The 18,145-nt window shown below is 49.2% G+C and overlaps 1 protein-coding gene across 2 annotated transcripts in view; it reads right to left on the reverse strand.

Moving 5' to 3' along the window:
* CNTFR (ciliary neurotrophic factor receptor) overlaps positions 1-18,145 on the reverse strand; it is a 428,103-nt gene that overhangs the window by 252,737 nt on the left and 157,221 nt on the right. Inside the window, exon 1 of one of the 2 annotated variants that reach the window (XM_083575842.1) lies at positions 14,867-15,171. The exons of the other annotated variant lie outside the window; for it this stretch is intronic. The gene's annotated coding sequence lies outside the window, so the exon portion shown is untranslated. Of the gene's footprint in view, positions 1-14,866; positions 15,172-18,145 lie in introns of those variants that run through there. 2 annotated transcript variants of the gene reach the window in all.

Consider the following 18,145-nt stretch of genomic DNA (forward strand, 5'->3'; position numbering starts at 1 on the left):
CGGGATGAGGGTACCGGCTGACCACAGGTAATGATGCCACTGTCACATCCATGGAAAAGAAATAAAATTATTGCCCTTTGGCGAAGCCACCCCAGACTCAGCACCCTGTCAAGTGAGGGCAGGTGATGAGGGGTGATGTCAAGGGCAAGTTAATGGCAACATTACCTGCCCCGAAGCCATGTAAATTTTACTTATTTCTTTGCCAATATAATTATATCCCACCTTTCCTGAAAGAGATCAAGGCGGTGAACATGGTTCTCCTCCCTATTCAGTCCCCACAACAACCCTGTGAGGTAGGGCAGGCTGAGAGGCAGTGACTTGGCCCAAGGTCACCCCTTTAGTTTCATGACCAAGCCAGAATTCGAACCCTGGCCTCCCAGGTCCTGGTCTGCCGCTCTAGCCACTGCACCGCCCTGCCTCTTGCCATCCTTCCAAGCTATTTCTTCTCCGTCACATCAAGGCTGTGCTTTTGCTTTCCTCTGTATTTCCCTAACCACTATGCCACACTGCCTCTCTGCGTAAAATGGGGAGGGGGCTGCTGTAAGCGAATGAAATGATAAACCCTACTGGCCCAAGCCAACTAGTGCAAGAGAAGGGTGTCAGAAAATAGCACAGGCCCTTAAAACATTCTTCCTCCTTCCCCGGGGGGCAATTTAAATGACCCCCTCTCTGGACAGGCTTGCAAGGTACATATCTTGGCCAATCCTTCCTTCCCTCTGCCTTGCTCTCCTCCAGTTTCTCTTTTCATCTTATCCACATTTCCTATCTGTTATGAGATTTCCTCTGCCCCTCCTGGAGGAATCGGGCCAGTTAAGAAACACTAATGTATAGCAAATAAGGAATGCCTTTCGAGGGAATCGCAGATCCCCAACAGCAATCAAACTTAAACATGCCATTTACCAGGCCCGGCCAAAGGAACCTCTCGCTGCACAGAACTTGGCTGCTATCGCTGCACCGCTCATTTGCAGAGTGCCGGTTCTCAGGCGGAGAGAGGCCATAATTTTTTTGCCCTCATACAATCCCAGAGTCTCCATCCGCAATAAATTACGTGAATTTGGCTTGCCCTGGTGGAGTTTGGATTCGCAACGCGGTGGGAGAAGAACGGCGGGGTCATGAAGCATCACATGCACGTGGAGGACGTCCGATAAACGTGGAGGAGCAGAAAGGGCCTGAGAACAGAGATGTCTGGAAATCTTAGTAACGGGGGGGGGGGGGGGTGTCCCAGAGGTCATCCAGCCCAGCCTACCACCTACATCCCGCAACAGCCGGTACAAAAGAGTCCTTGGGAAAAACAAGCCTTCCATAGTTCAGGTGAGATTTGACTGCATTTCTTGCTGACTAGGAAACGCCAGCCTTCTCACTAGATCAGCAGGCGGAATGTGGCCCTCCAAGCCTCTCCCCCTGGCCCTCAAGATTTTTCAGAGGCCACACCCCTTCCAAAGCCAAGCCCCCTGTCTCCAGGCCACACCCCTCAAAGGCCCTTCTCTGCCCCACCTTTGCCTGGCTGCAAATGTGTCACTGAACTGCGATAACATCTGGATGAAGAGTTGATGGACCCCAGCTGGAGTCCTGTGTCCAGTCCTGGGGCACCCCAGATTAAGAAGGAGATTGACAAGCTGGAAGGTGAACAGAGGAGAGTGACCAAGATTGTCAAGGATCTGGAAACCAAGCCTGATGAGGAATGGTTGTAGTCAAAGCTATGGTTTTCCCAGTGGTGATGTATGGAAGGGAGAGCTGGACCATAAAGAAGGCTGATCGCCGAAGAATCGATGCTTTTGAATTCTGGTGCTGGAGGAGACTCTTGAGAGTCCCATGGACTGCAAGAAGATCAAACCTCTCCATTCTGAAGGAAATCAGCCCTGAGTGCTCACTGGAAGGACAGATCCTGAAGCTGAGGCTCCAATACTTTGGCCACCTCATGAGAAGGGAAGACTCCCTGGAAAAGACCCTGATGTTGGGAAAGATGGAGGGCACAAGGAGAAGGGGACGACAGAGTATGAGATGGTGGGGCAGTGTTCTCAAAGCTACCAGCATGAGTTTGACCCAACTGCGGGAGGCAGTGGAAGACAGGAGGGCCTGGCGTGCTCTGGTCCAGGAGGTCACGAAGAGGCGGACACGACTAAACGACTAAACAACAACATGAGAGCCATCTTCAAATATCTAAAGGGCCGTCACATGGGAGAGGGAACAAGGTTGTTTTCTCCCCCTCTGGAGGGTAGGAAATGATCCAATGGCTTCAAGTTCCAAGAAAGGAGATTCCAGCTAAACATCAGGAAAAACTTGGTAACAGGAAGAGCTGTTCGGCAGTGGAATGGTCTCCCATGGGCTGTGGTGGACTCTCCTCCATGGTGTGATGGCCCGGGACTCGGGCTTGGGCTCGGAACCAGAGGAGACTCAGTCTGCACTGGATCCTTTGCCTCAGGCATCATCTGAACCACGTCTGGGGCCTGATCCTGAAGAGTCCCAGTCTGCACAGGTTCCCCTGCAACAAACACCAGCTGGGCTGAGTCAGGGGTCTGAGCCTGCCCTGGCTCCAGATGCGGGGATGACCTCGTTGCCTTCAGCTGGGCCATCACTTACAGCTGCTCCACTACCGGTTGGGTCAGGGGAGGCTGAGGCGGCCTCTGGGTCTAGTCACCCAGCGACGTCTCCCAAGCTGCAGAGACTGAGGTCTGAGAGAAGGAGAGACCTGAGTACTCGCAGGAGGAGTGCTCGCCTTTGGGCGAGACAGGGAGGTGAGTTGCCGGGGGATCAGGACCGGCCGCTACCCCAAAGATAAAAGGCTGTCGGACCCTGCCCCAGGGAGCAACATTGCGGGAGCAACATTGCTGTATGCCAGATCCTGCCTGAGATCCTGTACCTGTCCTTGCCTGGTTTCCTGCCTCGTGTCCTGCCTTGGCTCTGTCGGACTGACTCCCAGAGGAACCTTTGGATTCTGGACCGGTCCTGGACCGCGTTTCAGGGGTTACCCCCGGGCCCAGCACACCTTGGAGGTTTTTAAACAGAGGTCAGGTGGACACCTATCAGGGATGCTCTAACTGGGATTCCTGCATTGCAGAGGGCTGCACTCAGGGTCCCTAACTACTCTAGGATTCTATGAATGAGATGAACTCAGAAAGGAACATTCAAACTGACACCAATCCCTTAAGGATTTATAGGAATGGGAACTACTCGCGATTCAGTTTTGACACATGGACACCAGCAGCGGTTCAATTCCAACATCACACCCAAGTGCCGTTTGTAGTCCAACAGCAGTCAGAGGGCGCTTAGAAGGTACATTCCGATTATGTATTGCTCCTCCTGTACTAATATCCTTTTTTATGAACTTCTCCCATGCTTTATGGATGAACAGCACCACTCCCAGCTCCCTATCCTTGGCAGATGGCATGCTGGTATTTTACATGCGCAAAGACGGTTGCGCTCTGTCCCAGGGGTCCTGTTTCACACTATTAAAGTGCTGTGATTAAAAAACAAAAAAACAAAATCCGTAGCTGTTGAAGCTCCGTAATGCAATTCTAAATTTGGCACTCCCCTCCTGCCTGTTCCAGCATTGTAAAACTCATCTCGTTATGCCTCGTTATTTCACATGCAAATGCTATGAGCCATTCGTTGTGCTTCCATGATGAAGAGGTGAAGGCCCCTTATGCCAAGCCAACCTACCAGCCCATCGAGAACCAGTATGTCTATCCCAAGTGGCAATGGAAGAGGTCCACTCCCCAGACACCTTTAATGGGAGACGGCAGGGATTCAAACCCAGAACTCTTTGCACTCCACTACTGAGCCGTGGGTCTCTTCTTCGTGTAACTATGGAACTCACAGCTGCTGGAGGCAGTGATGGCCACCAAGTTGGATGCCTTTAAAAGGGAATTGGACAAATTCCTGAAGGAGGAGAGGGCCACTATCCCGTCTCCGTGGCTGGAGGCAGGGCTGCTTCTGAAAACCAGTCGCTGGAAACCACAGGAGGAGAAAGTGCTCTTGTGCGCGGGATTTCCACAGGTATCTGCTTGGCCACTGGATTAGTTGGGCCATTGCCTGATCCTGCAAGCTCTTTTTTATGTTCCCTCTGAGCTCACTCAGCTTCCTCAATTTTGAATGGACTGGTTATTGGCAGGAGGGAGGAAATTGATCCCCCCCCCCCAGCAGTAATGCCCTCCCACAGCAGAATTGGTGCAGGATCGGAAGGTTGGCAGTTCGAATCTCTGCAACGGAGTGAGCTTCCGTTGCTCTGTCCCAGCTCCTGCCAACCTAGCAGTTCAAAAGCACACCAGTGCAAGTAGATAAATAGGTACCGCTCTGGCGGGAAGGTAAATGGTGTTTCCATGCGTTCTGGCACTCGACACGGTCCTCCGTGCACCAGTAGCGGTTTAGCTATGCCAGCCACATGACCCAGAAAACTGTCTGTGGACAAACGCTGGCTCCCTCGGTCTGAATGCGAGATGAGCACCACAACCCCATAGTCACCTTTGACTGGACTTAACTGTCCAGCGGTCCTTTACCTTTTACCTTTAAGACACAGCGCAAGGCATTCTGAGATACAGTGGTACCTCGGGTTAAGTACTTAATTCATTCTGGAGGTCCGTTCTTAACCTGAAACTGTTCTTAATCTGAAGCACCACTTTAGCTAATGGGGCTTCCCGCTGCTGCCAGAGAACGACTTCTGTTCTCATCCTGAAGCAAAGTTCTTAACCCGAGGTACTATTTCTGGGTTAGCGGAGTCTGTAACCTGAGGTACCACTGTATTACCCCTTTCTTTTCCCAGGGCTGCGTAACAACCTCTCTGAAGAGCTGGCAAATGTTACTAGACGTCCCTGTTTCCTGGGGACAGTCCCTGGATTTACAAATCAGTCCCCTGACAAAATCTATCTATTTAGTAGGAAGTTGAAAAATGTGCCCCGATTCATTGAAAAAATCTGGTAACCTTACTTTGCCTTTACCTTTTTACCAAGTTCCCACAGATAGTTCATCGTTCTCTAGGCTGCATGGTCCCTTCAGTGAGGTAGAAAAGGGGGTGGTGGTCATATCATCTGGGAAGCCCAGGACCTCCACGCACACTGCCCAAGCTTGTGCCCCAGGAAGGTCACTTTGGTGATGCTAATTTTATTTATTAATTTGAAGTCCATTAATGGGTGATCAAAAGGCATACTTTCTGGGAACTGGGTTGGGAAAAACTTGTGTTTTGATGGGATGGGAACACTGTGAAGGGTGCGGGGAGAAGCAGAGGCAAGACCAAGAACTAGCCACCAACTACCCCTAATTTTGGATTGACAGAACATTTCCGACGAGGAGAAGAAAATCACCGTTGTTGTGTTTTGTCACGGGTTGCTAAGTCTTTCTCTGCGGTGTGTGAAACATTGAATCTACCAAATAAATTCTACCCTCTCATCAATAACCTCACAATGGAAACTAACCGCAAAATCCTTTTGGAGAAAGAAACATAAAAATTATCTCAGACCTCGTTAATAACAGATATTGATTGGCTTAAGTGCGAGTCTATGCGTGTGCATAAATTACACGATACAATCGATGCCGTTTTGCACTCCCCCCCCATCAAATTGCATTATTACAAAATCCCTCTGAAATTACAAAAGCCCAACTAAGAACGCCCCTGCCGATTGACAAAGCACACTAAGTCATCTCTTTTATTGTTTCTTAAGTCTATTACAAGGGGAACAGGCGCTTTAAATCAACTTAACAAAGACAACAGCCCCAAAATAAATCCTGGGATCAAAATTAAGATTATTGAACTTTACTAAGATATCATTTTTCTTTCTCAAGGTAAAGGGAATGGACGCAGCCACCGAAAACACATTACTGCACACCCCTCTGGGAAATTAATGTCTCTGAGCCCCCCCCCCCCAAGGCGCCTGCACGGCCATTGCTCCCGGAGGATTCGAAGCATAATGGGAAAAGGGCAGAAAGCAGGATCCTAAGCACCCCTATTCTGCCACATGCGCCACTGATCCAAGATGGTGCCGGACTTGGGTGCCCTGGGGCAACGCACTACCCAAAAGACTCCAGGAACCTGCAAGAGGTGGGTTGCAGGAATTATCCTGTAGGGAGGGAATTTCTGCCCACCCCACAGATGGTTGGTGCAAAGCAGAAGACCTCCTGCGTCTCCCTCTAAGCTGCCTGCAAACACGAAGAATGCAAAAGCCAGAAGAGATCTCAGTTTTTAGCAGAACGGAGTGCTTGGGGGAGCTCTGGAGAGAGGAAGGTTCTCCCTGTAATTCTGCATTGTATGGCCCAGGAAGGCCAAGCACAAAATAATAATAATAATAATAATAATAATAATAATAATAATAATAATAATTTATTATTTCTACCCCACCCAACCACTCTGGGAGGCTTTCAACAGAACATTTAAAACAGAATAAAACTCCAAACATTAAAAACTTCCCTCAGGTTACAAACACTTACAAACAGATTACAGACTCCGCTAACCCAGAAATAGTACCTTGGGTTAAGAACTTTGCTTCAGGATGAGAACAGAAATCGTGCAGCGGCAGCGCGGCGGTAGCAGGAGGCCCCATTAGCTAAAGTGGTACCTCAGGTTAGGAACAGTTTCAGGTTAAGAACGGACCTCCAGAACAAACTAAGTTCTTAACCCGAGGTACCACTGTAGTTGTTTATTTCCTTGGCATCAGATGGGAGGGCGTTCCATAGGGTGGGCGCCACCACCGAGAAGGCCCTCTGCCTGGTTCCCTGTAACTTTGCTTCTCGCAGTGAGGGAACCAACAGAAGGTCCTCGACGCTGGACCTCAGCATCCAGGCAGAGTGATGGGGGTCGAGACACCCCTTCAGGTATACTGGATAAAAGAAACCCCTCTGCTAGCTCCTGAATCTCCTATCCTGCCCCTCCTGCCCCTGCAAACCAAGGATGCCAAGCTGTGTGGCAGCTCTGATGCTGTGCCCAATTGGCAAGCCCAGCCTTGGTGGGCTCTGGCAGTAACCCTGCACAATAAAAAGGTAAATGTAAAGGTAAAGGACCCCTGGACAGTTAAGTTCAGTCAAAGGTGACTATGGGGTTGCGGCGCTCATCTCACTTTCAGGCTGAGGGAAACGGCCTTTGTCAACAGACAACTTTCTGGGTCATGTGGCCAGCAGGACTAAACCAGAGCGCACAGAAACGCCATTTACCTTCCCACCGCAGTGGTACCTATTTATCTACTTGTACTGGTATGCTTTCGAATTGCTAGGTTGGCAGGAGCTGGGACAGAGCAACGGGAGCTCACCCCATTGCGGGGATTCGAACCGCCGACCTTCTGATCGGCAAGTCCTAGGCTCTGTGGTTTAGACCACAGCACCACCTGCATCTTCCTGCACAATAGGGCTGGGCAATATCGTATTATATATCACCAGCTAAACATTATCATTCATTCATATATGTATATATATATATATGTATATATATATATGTATATATATGTGTGTGTGTATATATATATATATATATATATATATATATATATATATATCTCCGATGTCTGAAATAAGGATGGAGCTGTCAAAGCATTGGCAAGCTTCACGGTTTCCCCCACATTGTGATTCTTGTACAGTCATCTCTTGGGTTACAGCTGCTTCAGGCTGCGCTTTTCAGGTTGCGGACTGCTGCAACCCGGAAGTACCGGAACGGGTTACTTCCGGGTTTCAGCAGTCACGCATGCGCAGAAGCGCTAAATCGCGCTTTGCACATGCGCAGAAGCACTGAATCGCAACCCGCGCATGCACAGACGTGGGTTGCGAACGTGCATCCCGCACGGATCACGTTTGCAACCTGAGCATCCACTGAATAGCAAACACACAAGCAAGATGATTCATGATACATTGCCAGGTCAAAAAATTATGAAACTGCATTATATGTAACTTATGTAATCTAGATTGTATATATGTATAATTAATGAAAATAAATAAAAATTTATTTGCAAAAAAATAAATAAATTATGAAACTGCTATCATGATACGGACTTCAGACCAGTTTGGGGCGATATATTGATATCGCCCTCCTGCACACCATAACCAGAGACTACAAGCATTGCAAGAAGGAGCCAAGCCGCACTCCAAGAGCTTAACGTTTATTATTTCACAACGCTATTTCTGCAGGACTTGTTAAGTGCAGGGATTTGGCAAACAATTATGTTAGTTAAAGCCGTATTAGAGAAGGGCTGACATTTTATGCGTGTGTGTAATATATATCTTTATATGTGTAAACGCAAGCACATGTATAATTTACTTTCTTTGAGAGGTTTTGGAGAGGAAACTCCCAAGATAAACACAATGCAGAGAAAGTTTGAGGAAGGAAAAGAGTCCATCTCCAATTCTCCAGTCTGCTAGAAATATTTAAGAGTCAGCTAAATGGCAGATTAAGGAGAATGAGATGCAAAACATTTGACAGCTTTTCTTTTTTTAAAAAAAAAAAAATTCATATGCTTTTGTAATCTGCCTAAAAATGGATTTCTTTTCAGAGTTAGCTCAGGGAGTCCCATTGAAGATAAATCTGAGAGGCAATTCTTATTACAAAGTGTGTGTACATTTAAAACAAATGTTTACGAGGGTGGCTGATAAATGAATTTAAATAGAAAAAGCCAAATGCGAAAGTAATTTAATACTCAAACATACGGATGCAAATATTATCTTGCTCTTTCGGCTGTCTTGGGATCAACAAGCTCTTTCGTAAAAAATGTGAATCACGAAAGGGGAAACCCAGGACCAAAACCTTTCCTTCCAGAAGTGGATCCTTCCAGGAGCACGGCTGTATTCTCAGGCTCCCTTCCAGGCGGCCTAGAGAGACACATCTTTTTAAGAAGAAGAGTGACACAGTATTTAATTGACAGGCCCTTTCAAAGTGACAGTAAATAACACACCATGTCTGCAGCAAAGTCGGAGGCTGCTGTGGATCAGCAACTAAAACTGATTTTATTTTTTTAAAGGAAAAATATGTTTCTCACAAGGCACAGTGTGAAGTGAGGCATTTTTGCCATTGTCCATCTCTGGACAATAGAGAGCCTCTTGAAGGCTAATAGCCTGAGGTTGCCACCAGGCAAGGGAATAAATGTTTGTGTGTGACTGCAGGCGCGCGCGCACACGCACACACACACAGAGAGAGAGAGAGAGAGAGACTGACTGACTGACCGTCTGTCTGTCTGTCTCTCATGTCTCTGATTCAGTTTATTTGACTAGAGTGCTGGGTTCGGATTTGATACCCAGGTTCAGACACCTCGTCAGAAGCCAACAAGTATCTGTAATAATATTGCACCTACAGGGTGTTCAAAGCAGACACGATAAAATTTCAACCACTTGATTTAGTTTCTGCAAACAAGCAAAAGGCATCACTCTCTACCTGCGCACTCACAACCTGGCCACAATCTCCACAACAACTCTGCAAGGTGGGCAAATATTCTCAGAATCATAGTCGGAAGGGACCACGAGGATCATCATGTCCAGGGATCTGCAACCTTTTTCAGCCATGGGCCGGTCCACCGTCCCTCAGACCATGAACAAATTCCTATGCTCCACAAATAAGCCAGAGATGCATTTTAAATAAAAGCACATACAGGTGAAACTCGGAAAATTTGAATATTGTGGAAAAGTTCATTTATTTCAGTAATTCAACTTAAAAGGTGAAACTAATATATGAGATAGACTCATGACATGCAAAGCGAGATATTTGGTACTTTTGGCAGCTTGGGCAGGTGACAAAGTCCTGCTGGAAAATGAAGTCAGCATCCCCGTAAAGCTCGTCTGTGGAAGGAAGCATGAAGTGTTCCAAAATCTCCTGGTAGACGGCAGTGTTGACCCTGGAAGCACAGGGGACCAACACCAGCTGATGACATGGCTCCCCAAATCTCTTTTCTGATGAGAGCAGCTTTTGCATCTCATTTGGAAACCAAGGACCCAGAGTCTGGAGGAAGAATGGGGAGGCACACAATGCCAGATGCTTGAAGTCCAGTGTGAAGTTTCCACAGTCTGTTGATTTGGTGAGCCATTTTGGAGCACTTCATGCTTCCTTCCGCAGACGAGCTTTATGGGGATGCTGATTTCATTTTCCAGTAGGACTTTTGTCACCTGCCCACACTGCCAAAAGTACCAAAACCTGGTTCAATGGTCTCCCCTATGGCCTTGTCGAAGCCCCTGCAATGCAAGAACCGTTTTGCCCAATGCGAGACTTGAACCCGGTCCATATTAAGAGAGATGGGAAGGGCAAGGCTGGGCAAAGCTTGCCCTAGGTCACTGGATGAGTTCAGCTGCTGAACAGGGGGCCTTGTAGCCCACCCCCTTAGCCATGAATCCTAACCACACTCTCTCGCTGGATGCCCTGCCTGAGAGATCAGGGGTAGAACATTTGCCTTGCATGTAGGTGGTCTTGGGTTCAAGAGCCTATGTTGAGCTTGGTGGACCAAAGGGCACAGCTGAGCTGCAGAGTGTCTGCTTTGCACCCAGACTGTCCCAGATACAACCCCAAATATCTCCTGGTAGGGCTGGCAATGTTGTCTGCATCAAACCTCGGAGACAGCCTCTGTCAGTCAAGTATAGATAATTAATAACAATAAATTTTATTTACACCCCGCCCTCCCCGGCCAGAGCCAGGCTCAGGGCGGCTAACACCAATAAAAAAATCACAGTAAAAACATAATAGGGGAAGGGGGGGACCAATTTAAAATACAAGTTAAAATGTAATTTAAAATGCAGCCTCATTTTAAAGTAGCCGATAAATCAAGACCATAAGGGAGGGAAACATAAGGGTCACATCAAGTCCAAACCAAAGGCCAGGTGGAACAGCTTCGTCTTGCAGGTCCTGCGGAAAGATGTCCAGTACCGAAGGGCCCTGGTTTCTTGTGACAGAGTGTTCCACCACGTCGGGGCCAGTGCTGAAAAGGCCCTGGCCTTAGTTGAAACCAGTCTAACCTCCTTGAGGCTCAGGACCTCCAAAGTGTTGTTATTTGTGGACCTTAAGGTCCTCCGTGGGGCATACCAGGAGAGGTGGTCCCATAGGTACGTGGGTCCTAGGCTTATCTGTATGGGTATAAGGAAGAGTCCTACATTTCAGTCTTAAAGCCGACTGCAGCCAGGTGGGTTTTGCCTGCCTCCGTCCAGACACCAGATCGAGGGGCAGAATATTCACAAGCAGCCAAATAAACCGATCTACAAATGTCTCAGTTCCTGCCCGGCTCTTTTCATGCCAACAAACGGCATTCAAAAGAACTTTACGTTTTGCTCCTCCATAATACGTCTTCTGAATCAAGCCCTCAACGTGCCAAATCTGCACCCTTCTAGGATGGAGGTCCATCTCCCGTTTGTGGGGATCCTGCAGCCAATTAATCAGCCCGCACAGAGCAATTCTGGACACGGGCAAAGCAGTCCTTTCAAAGTGCTGAATTCAGCAGATCTCTCCCCAAATGATTCCCATTAACATAACAAATGGCTTTGCCAAGGCCTATTAGACAATCCTATCCCGGTATTAAAAAAAGAACGAAAGAAGGGGCAATTAATACCACAGTACATTCATGTCTCCCATTTTTATGGCGATCAAAATTACTCCCAAGGGAGGAAGGAGCCCAGCTGGAACCCGCTCAGCCCAGATCCATGCAGACTCTTCTGCAAGCGAAAAAGTCCTCCATTCATGGGAGAAAGTGGCTAAAAGTCTCTTTTCTATGGGGCTTGGGAAGGAGAAATCCAAGTCTTCACTTAGCCACAAACCAAGCTTTTGCCTGGAGTCGGCTGCTGGAACATGCAAGAACTACAAACCACACAATTCTGTCCCATTGTGTAGATGCAGCGATGGCCACTCGCTTTGATGGCTTTGAAAGGAAATCAGAAAGTTTACAACTTGAGAACTTAAGAGCAAAAAAGAGGAAGCATTTGCCGACTTCTGCTTAAGCCACAGAACCTAGGACTTGTCGATCAGAAGGTCGGCTGTTCAAATCCCCACGACAGGGTGAGCTCCCGTTGCTCGGTCCCCGCTCCTGCCAACCTAGCAGTTCAAAAGCACTTTAAAGTGCAAGTAAATAAATAGGTACCACTTTAGAGGGAAGGTAAACGGCGTTTCTGTGCGCTGCTCTGGTTCGCAGAAGCGGCTTAGTCATGCTGGCCACATGACCCGGAAGCTGTACGCCGGCTCCCTCGGCCAGTAAAGCTAGATGAGCGCCGCAACCCCAGAGTCGGCCACGACTGGACCTAATGGTCAGGGGTCCCTTTACCTTTACCTTTATGACTCCGATAGGATTCCTGCATCCTATAGGGCAAGCTTCCTCAACCTCGGCCCTCCAGATGTTTTGAGACTACAATTCCCATCATCCTTGACCACTGGTCCTGCTGGCTAGGGATCATGGGAATTCTAGGCCAAAAACATCTGGAGGGCCGAGGTTGAGGAAGCCTAAATGATATGGCAGATATTAATACTGCACAGTCTAAAGTGCCTGGAAGCATAAGAGCTGGCTCCTTTCAGAAGAAAACATTGTCTAGGCCCATAAAAATACTATTCAATGTTTTACTTGCAGAACTTTCTTCACAACAGAATCAAAGCATCAAAGGCACATCAAAGATATCCATAGAATAACTTGTGATGTCCAGAACAGGCTCAGCATCATAGGAAATCTAAAATAATTCAAATAGACCTAGACACAGAGGTCTCCCTCCCCTCCACAGCCCGCATCCTACCTGAGGCTGCTTACCTGGAGAACTTCATTTACATCCTCACTCCACAGAGTTGGAGAGAGAACAAGGAACCAATGGCAATTTGCAATTCAGTACCTTGGTCACCTAATCTAAGGTTACACACTCACGTATTAGCTAGCAGGAAACAACAATGAGCTAATTATCAACTCAGCAAGAACTCAAAGTCCACTTAGAAAGCTACTGTAGACAAACCCCAATGTTAGCAACACACATTTTTAAGCCACCATTAATACACAGGCACTTTCATTTCAGTGTAAATTAAACCAATTATACTTAACATAGTATACACAAGCCTCTCCTGCGTCTGCAGGAGGAGTCAGGCATGGCGGAAACCATAAAATGATGACTCGCTAGAGAGACCAACCAGTATTTATGGACCCCTGAGGATAGTAAGCCGTACCTTGGTTCTTGAACGCCTTGGTACTCATAAATTTTGGCTCCCTAACGCCACAGATCCGGAAGTAAGTGTTCTGGTTTGTTCAGAAGCCGAACGTCCAACATGGCTTCCGCTTGACTGCAGGAAGCTCCTGCACCCAACCGGAAGCCACGCCTTGGTTTTTGAACAGTTTCAGGAGTCGAATGGACTCCCAGAACAGATTAAGTTTGAGAACTAAGGTACGACTGTAAATGGAACCTGTGTCCAGGGGCAGTTTATCCCTGAAAAGCAGATGACAGAAGGAAGATGCCGTTTTCACACCCTCCTCATGAACTACCTGGAGACATCTGGCTTGACCACTGTTGAAAGGACACCAGACAGAGAGTAGCGGAGATGATCCTACATTCGTAGATGCTGCCACACAGAAGTATCGGGAAGCTTCCAGCCAACAAGATTAAAACAACAACAACAACAACTCCTTTTCAAGAAGGGAGGCTGAGACTCCGGAGTCCCTTGACTGGTGACCCTTTCAACCATCTCTGCCACGGACGGCTTTCACCCTCCTGTCAACATGGAAGGTCCTTTTGTGTGGCACCATCAGCTATTTGCAGCGCTCTGGAGAAAGGTCTCTTGTTGGGAAAGCAACAGTGAAGAAAGAAGGAGACCCAGGAAAGAATAGTGTGTGGGGGGGGGGAGCATCCGAAATGGCTGGCAATTGTGGAAAGGGAAAAAGGGCAAGAAGAGAAGGAAGATGCAGAAATGCGATTCAAAATGGGGAGGTCGCATGTCCGAGGTGGAGAAGGTCTCCCTAATCGGAATTTCAGAGTTTGGACTTAAACAGTTTCTCTTCATCCTTTTGGGTCATGCGATAGGATACGAATTTCTTTTATAAACATTCAAACAGAAGTAGAATCCTTCCTTGGTTTTGCTCATAAAATTCTCGGAAATCATGCAAATATATATAAAAAAGAGCTCACTGAATATGGTGGCCAGTGGCGTAGCGTGGGTTGTCAGCACCCGGGGCAAGGCAAGTAATTTGCGCCCCCTAACCCGTGGATTTGCGCCCCCTAACCGTAACCCCCAGATGTTGCGCCCGGTGCAGCCGCCCCCCCTGCACCCCCCACGCTACGCCACTGATGGTGGCTTGAAACAGAGAGAGACCCGAGTTCAAATTAGATGGGAGCAGATATTCCCCCATAACCGTTTCTGATTTTCTCCCTGGCTTCCCTCAGATCCACCTGCTGTACCCACTACCTCCGAGTTATACTGGGAGAATTGTTATTATATTTATTTATATCCTGCACTTTTCTCCATCAGGGACTCAAGGAGACTTACGGATAAAATAGAAACAGCTTAAAACATAGGGGGGAAGGAGCACTAAATAAACATGAATGGAATATGAGAGAGAGAGAGAGAGAGAGAGAGAGAGAGAGAGAGAGAGAGAGAGAATGAATTCATAGAATTTTAAGAGCTGGAAGGGATTCCCAGGGGTCATCTAGTCCAGCCACCTGCAATGCAGGAATCTCAGCTGACAGATTCCCATTCAACCTCTGCTTGAAAACCTCCAAGGAAGAAGAATTCACCCAAAGAAATCATCACAGCAGTTAGTTCTCAAAAGCCCGTTGGAACATTAAAGTTGGACAACAAGGAGGGAGGCGGTTTGGCTTCCCTAGGCAAGGAGTTTCAAAGTTGCCTGGGAGCAGCCACCACCAAGAAGGCCCTCTCCGGCGTCCCCACCCAGCACGCCTGCGAGGGTGGTGGGACCAAACTTGGCTCTGTGATGGCGAGAGGGAGAGCCGCTGCAACGGAGATACAGACCAGAGGTTGACTTGCCAGGATGATGGGCAGTCTGCGTCCAGCGTTCCACCGAGGTCTTTCTAGGGTACCTGAAATCGTCAGGAAGCGGAGTCTGATGTGGCAGCTGACAAGTCCAGCCACGCAAACCCTGCAGGGAATCTGCTCCTCTTCCAACTGATACAACTTAGCTAGACCCAGGCATTAACCAGGATCCACTTTTGACAGCGCCCGGCAAGAGGGCAAACTGAGCTCAGAAGAGCAGGCAAGGAGACGGAACAGGGAACCGGACTCAGAGAGGAGCGTGTTCCTGCTTTGGGAAAACCTTCCCCTTGCAGAACCAAAAAGGACCCCCTGCACACACAAACACGCACGCTCTGGCCTTTCCCGGGATGACGTGCATCGTCCAAGGTTGCGCTTGGGACCCGTAGGCCAAAGCATGCTCCCCGGGAGAGCGGCACGGCTGCCCTTGCCAAAGCTCAGCTCTGAACAACAACAAGCAGAGCGTCCAAGTGATTGCTCAACAGAGTGCAAACAGGGGCTGGGGACATGAGGACATTAAGGAGAGCATTCTGGATCCAGCCAGGAGCCCATCTAGTCCTGCACCCTGTTCTCAGTGGACAACTTGATGTCCAGGATCCGGGAACAAGAGCCTTCTCACTTTCTGCATTTTCCAGCAATGGGCATTTGGGCATATTTCTGCCTCTGAACTTGGAGCAACTGATAGCCCTCTCTCAAATAGCTTGTGTGATTCTTTCTTAAAGCCACCAAGGTTGGTGGCCACCACTGTTTCCTGCAGCAATAATAATAATAAATAATTGTATTTATACCCTGCCCAGAGCCGGGCTCAGGGCAGCTAACACCAATAAAATCACAGTAAAAACATAATGGGGGGGGGGGGAACCAATTTAAAATACAGGTTAAAATGCAATTTGAAATGCAGCCTCATTTTAAAAGTAGCCCATAGATCAAAATCGTAAGGGGAGGGAAACATAAGGGTCAGACTAAGTCCAAACCAAAGGCCAGGCGGAACAGTTCTGTCTTGCAGGGCCCTAGTCTCTTGGGACAGAGCATTCCACCACGTCGGTGCCAGTACTGAAAAGGCCCTGGCCCTAGTTGAGACCAATCTAACCACCTTGTGACCTCCAAAATGTTGTCATTTGTGGACCTTAAGGTCCTCTGTGGGGCATACCAGGAGAGGCGGTCCCGTAGCAGTGAGTTCCACAGTTGAACTATGCGCTGCGTAAAGAAGTACCTCCTTTTCTCTGTTCCAATTCCTCCAACGTGCACCTTCATTGCATGTACAGAAGTTCTACTGCACGTAAACATAAGAAACAGCTGCTGGATCAGGCCAATGGCCCCTCTGGTCCAGCCTCCTGTTCTCACGGTGGCCAAACGTATACCCATGGGAAACCAAGGAGCACAAGTGCAACTCTCCCCTCCTGTGGTTTCCGGAGACTGGGATTCAAAAGCATCGCTGCCTCTGATTGTGGAGGCAGAGTAGAGCCATCCTGGCTAGGAGCCCTCAAGATCCCTCTAAACTTCCTCCTCCGTCTTCCAAATCCCAGTGTCACGGGTCTGTGGGCGAATGAAGTCCCGGCTGAGGATGTCGGGGCCGGGGGCAAGATGGTGGGGTGGGAGCAGGAACGAGAGTCCAGAAGCCAGGGGTCCGAGGGTCAGGAAGCCAGGAGTCACGAAGTCAAGGGTCCGAGGGTCGAGGAGCAAGGAGACAAGAAGTCAAGGGTCCGAGGGTCAAGGAGAAAGGAGACAAGAAGTCAAGGGTCCGAGGGTCAAGGAGAAAGGAGTCACGAAGTCAAGGGTCCGAGGGTCAGGAAGCAGGGAGTCATGAAGTCAAGGGTCTGAGGGTCGAGGAGCAAGGAGTCACGAAGTCAAGGGTCCGAGGGTCAAGGAGAAAGGAGTCATGAAGTCAAGGGTCTGAGGGTCAGGAAGCAGGGAGTCATGAAGTCAAGGGTCTGAGGGTCAAGGAGCAAGGAGTCACGAAGTCAAGGGGCCGAGGGTCAGGAAGCAGGGAGTCACAAAGTCAAGGGTCTGAGGGTTGAGGAGCAAGGAGCAAGGAGTCACGAAGTCAAGGGGCCGAGGGTCAGGAAACAGGGAGTCACGAAGTCAAGGGTCTGAGGGTCGAGGAGCAAGGAGTCACAAAGTCAAGGGGCCGAGGGTCAGGAAGCAGGGAGTCACAAAGTCAGGGGTCCGAAGGTCGAGAAGCAAGGAGTCAAGAAGCCGAGGTCCGAGGATCAAGAAGCAAGGAGTGACAAAGTCAAGGGCCCGAGGGTCGAGAAGCAAGAAGTCAAGGAACCAAGGTCCATGGATCAGGAAGCAGGAAGCCAAATGCAGCAAGGCAGGAAACATATTGCTGTGGCAGAGAACCAAAGGGAAATGCTACCCTTATATCCCTTCTCGGCTCTTGCCACCAGGTGCTGTGAGTTACCAATCGACCTCACCTGTGCGGCCGCACCTTGTCTCTCCAGAACAAACTTAGGAAGGCCCCGGTCCTGCAAAGGCCTACCGGTCACAGGGCCCGGCTCCTGCATGCACACCTGACACCCAGTTGCTGGAAACCACTGGTGGAGAGAGGGTTCTTGCGCTCAGATCCTGCTCCTTGATTTCCCATCGTGGGTTGGCTCCTGTGAGAAGAGGATGCTGGACTTGATGTGCCACTGGCCTGATGGAGCAGGCTGTTCTCTGGTTCTTATTGACACCCGGTTTTTGAGAGGGGAAGCATCCAGTCGCAGCCGAGGAAAGCATCCAACCCGTGGCTGAGGGCAGTTGCTTGCCTCCCCTCCCTTCTCCCACATCGCCATTCCTAAGTCTAAGGCTGCATGGAAACCAAATGTGACAGGAGGGAAGTGACCTCTGGTCTGGGAACGGAGAGGAGGGTGGGAGCGTCGTCTCAGCACCTGCCGGCCTGAACTCTGACGCTGACCTGCAAGGAGACCACGCAAGGGAGAGGATTCCAGAGGTTTTTTGGCAGCGCTCGGCGCCCAGCGCTCCCTCTCGACAGCTCCTCTGGGCCCGGGGAGAGGCTCAGCGCATTAGATCAGCACGTGCAACAACGTGCGAGGCGTGAATGCCGTCATGTGTGTACTTGTGCGGGTCTCCTGTGGCTTCTCTGAGCCCAAGCCGGCGGAGGGGGAGACGCAGGCACAGAGACTGAGGGAAAGGCAAGCACAGGCTCCGTGCGTATGGGAGTGAGAGAGAGGAAGAGAAGGAATGGTTCGGAGGGGTGGAAGCGTGGCAAGAAGCAGCATGGTGCAATGGTTAGAGTGTTGGGCCAGGACCTGGGAG

Source organism: Podarcis filfolensis (assembly GCF_964270895.1).
Source record: "Podarcis filfolensis genome assembly, chromosome: 11".
In the NCBI taxonomy this organism is placed as follows: domain Eukaryota; kingdom Metazoa; phylum Chordata; class Lepidosauria; order Squamata; family Lacertidae; genus Podarcis; species Podarcis filfolensis.